We start from the raw sequence: 4,017 nt of genomic DNA on the forward strand, positions 1-4,017 counted from the left end.
AAGTTATATCATGCATATAAATCTTTGAATCAATCTAATATTTCTATTAGAATAATCTAAAATATAAAATATATTAATATATATTTAACTATTAAACTTTTTTTACATGTTTTTTGATGAATTACAATAACATGACAAAATTTAAACAACAAATACAATTAGCGCGACTCGAACTTATATCACTTCTGGTGTAGTGAACACTTTAGTGCAATCACATGAGGTGACATTTGATATATTTGATCTATATAAATAAAGCATGAAATATAGCAGTGAAATTATTAAAATATTAATTATATATGAAATTATGAAAGACGGTTAAATTTATGAAGAAATTTATAATTATATCCAAAATATTGAGATCGTGAGAAATGTGCATCGAACTATTGGCTGCATGCTGTCGAACCCGTTTGACTTGAATAAACACCTGTAAGAACTTAAACAAAAGAAACTCAAAGCTACTACAATTACAATTTACCCAAAAACTTAAAAGAATTCAATTATTTCTCGTGCTCCCTTTCCCATTTTTCACGTTTTTCTTTTCTTTTACCTTTTTTCCTCTCTTTTTTTTCACGCGTCCTTTTTTCAGTTAATGCTCTCTCTCTCTCTCTCTCTCTTAATTTCTTTTTTTATGTTTTCCTTTTTAATTTTTTTTCCATTTTTTTCTTTTATTCCTTCTTTCTCCTTTCTTCCCTCTTCTGTTCTTTTTCTTCTCTCTCTTTCTCAACCCTAACCGCCGTACCTTACACCGCCGCCTCACCGCTGTCGAATTCCGGTCAGGGGCAACCAAAATGAAGTTCTCTTTTTCCTCTATCCTTTTCACTTTTTGGATTTCCATGAAACACCTCGGAAATCCACGAATGCCTAATCGAGATTCGGACTTTCCTCGGCCCCGATCTACGCCGGGCATTGTCGGATCACCGCGATTTTTCAGTATGTTTTCCTCGACACGCACACTGTTCGGATTTTCGAACGGAGCTCCGCTGCTTAAGAACTTGAGAATGCCGAAACTAATGGATTGGTTCTCTTTCTTTTTATTTGATTTTTTACTAATTTCCTTTGATTTTCGCCTTTGATTTATTTCTTCATTTTCGCAGTTTCTTCTTGATTCCTGAGTTCCGGTTCTGAATTGGTGAGGGTTGACTTTTTACTGGTGCGACGGTAGAAATGGGATAACGGTGGTGAGGGAACCGTGAGAGATGGTGGAGGTAGTGAGGGACTAGGGTTTTGGCTTTCTACAATGGTGGTCAGATTGTTGAGTGAAGCTTTATTGTTGATGGCTAATGGTTGATTTCATGGGTGATAGTGATGAGTTATGGGAGATGGCGAGGTGAGCTTGCTGGTGAGGGGTAATTTTGATAGGAGATGGTGAAGGAGATTGTAATGGTGGTTGGGAGAGTCTGTGTGAAAGGTTGAATGGAGGGGAAAGTGCCGAGTGAGGCTGGAGTGGGTGCCTGAAAGAGTGGGAGAGCGGCAGTGTTGAGGGAGGTGTAGTGAGTTGGAGGTGTGAGGTTGTAAATGGTTATGGTAAAGGCGGGATCAGTTATGGAGGATGGCGAGGGGATGATGGTGCTCGAGAATGGGAGAATAACCAGGGGAAGTGAGGAAGAGTGTTTTCTTTTTCTGTTTTATGGAGGAGGCAGAGCTAGGATGCTGGATGATGGGAGGTGCTGGCGGTGGTAGGCCGGCTGTGATGTGAGTGTACAACTTGTAGGGGTGCAGGTGCCAAATTGCAAGCTTTAGTAATTTACGATCAAATTTTTGTATTCAATAAACTAGAGGGGCCCTTTTGTAACTATCCTTTTTGAGATTTTTCATTTTTTTTACATAATAAAATATAGTAAATGTATAACATTTATAAAAACTAAATACATGTCAGGTACTGTAGAAGTTATTATTCCATAATTCCATTTGACACCTAGTATTGGGAGACAGGAGAAGGGACGGGAAAGAGAACTGATAAATTTTTATTATACTCAGAGAGAGAGATAGAAAGAAAGAGTGTGAAATTCAGAGTTTGGTCTTTTTATTATACTCAGACTATTTTTTTCTAATTTAATTATTATATTTTTTATTTTTAAAAAATGTGGTTAAATCAATATTCTTTATATAAAAGTAATAGCAATACTAGAATAAGTGTTTTATTCTAGTCTAAAATCAATTCAAGCAGTTCTTGTTCTCCCCACGTTGAGTTTTCAACTGCATAATCATTCCCCGTATGTCCTAGCCGAGATTGTTGAATGACAAAACTTCATGAATGCCGGAACTCTACCAAGATCCCAGGGCTGAGACAAGTTATAACTTGGTGCTTAAATATTCTGCTGCTTGACATTGTGTTATATAACTGTGGCTTTTCAGCGTCCTATTTGTACTTTGCAAGGTTGAGGATTTCGGTTATAAAATAAAATTAAAAAATCCAGATTATTGCATCCTTAATCCAATTGAAAGAGCGAGTTCTCTTTATGGGTTATTTTTTACTGTTCATTTCTTATTCTAGTATTGCTATTACTTTTATATAATGAATATTGATTGAACCACATTTTTAAAAATACAAAATTGTCATTTTGTAAAAATTGAACTTAAATTTATTAAATTTATTATATTTAGGATCAAATTTATAGAATGTGTAAATATTATAGGGTTAAATTTGTTGTTAAATTAATAAAAAAATTTCATGTCAACTTTCGGTCATTCATTCAACAATAACTAATGAGAGAATGATTAAAATATTTAATTTCAAAAAAATAATAATTAAATAACTAAAATAAAACGAAATTAATAATTTAATCACTATTTTATACTTCACCCTCTATAAAAACTTAGGTATTATAAAAGTCCTTATTTCATCTATTGACACTTGGCATTATTTATTAATTTATTCAATTACTTGGGTGGAGGTATAGAGAGAGAGATGGGAGGGGAAAGAGACAAATAGAGAAAGAAAGATATAATATCAATTTGTGAGTTTCATTCTTAAGTTTGGGATTTAGTTGTTTGTAATTTAATTTGAATTAAATTTTTAATGTATTTTTATAATATAATTAATTAGTTTAAATAATAAATAATTAATGTAGTTAATAATTTTTATTAAAATTTTAAAGTGGATTTTTTCTTGAAATTATCATTCCAACTAAAGAAAAAGATATTATATGTTAGTATGATTAATCAAAAGATGATTAAGCCATGATGTAGTTAGAAAGTTGCTTTTAAGAAAAGATACCTTGTTGTAAATTCATTGACAAATGGATGTCCATAGCCTCCTCAAATTTATTCTATTGTAACCCCTAAAGAATGAATGTTTATAACCCCTAAATTCATCATAACCCCTAATTCATTATCTTGTAACCCCTAAATCATTGATAGGTACCTTAATATTGGCCTTTAATGCTTTGTAACTTATGGTACTTGAAGCCCTATAAATAGAGGGCATGTATAAGCTTATGGTATTCCAAGTGAAAGTTGAATCATCCTTTAATTTCTTTTTCTTTATTTCTCTCTTAATCTTTGTATTCTTCTTTTAGTTTTATAATACGTTATCAGCACAATTTTATTCAAAAGTAATATGTTCTTAGTTTGGTTTAAAAATAATTAGAATCAATGGCTACTTGATATTTGCTTGGGGATGATCTCTTCCTCTTCATTACAAAGGATGTTTAGAGTTTGTGTGATCCGAACCCGTCACTTGCTAAAGAAATAAAATACAGTGGCAAAAAATTGGACTGGGGTTGTGACCGGCCCCTGCGGTACGGGCCATGCTGCACAAGTAGAATCCGTATAGAACTACACTTCTTCTATTTGACATTTATTAGAATAGGGTTTTTTTTTCAACCTTTAAATAGATGTAGTCGAAACTCCTCATCATCCAGTTTTCAATATTAGTGAATTTCTCCTCCTTTACCCGTGATATTTTTCCTGAAAGGGTTTCCACATAAAATCTATGTGTTTTATTTTTTTTTCCTTTTCTTATTGCTTTGCGATCGTTCTATTACCGTTACTGACGTTTATTATAATAGTAACCTA

General features: G+C 32.8%; 1 long non-coding RNA gene across 1 annotated transcript; it reads left to right on the forward strand.

Annotated features, from left to right (window-relative positions):
- Positions 1 to 591: 591 nt before the first annotated feature.
- Positions 592 to 1,866, forward strand: LOC121218498 (uncharacterized). The gene is made up of 2 exons (XR_005914772.1): positions 592 to 1,018; positions 1,095 to 1,866. It is a non-coding gene; the product is annotated as an uncharacterized lncRNA (long non-coding RNA).
- Positions 1,867 to 4,017: the final 2,151 nt, after the last annotated feature.

The sequence above is a fragment of the Gossypium hirsutum genome, chromosome D06 (assembly GCF_007990345.1).
Source record: "Gossypium hirsutum isolate 1008001.06 chromosome D06, Gossypium_hirsutum_v2.1, whole genome shotgun sequence".
NCBI lineage: Eukaryota > Viridiplantae > Streptophyta > Magnoliopsida > Malvales > Malvaceae > Gossypium > Gossypium hirsutum.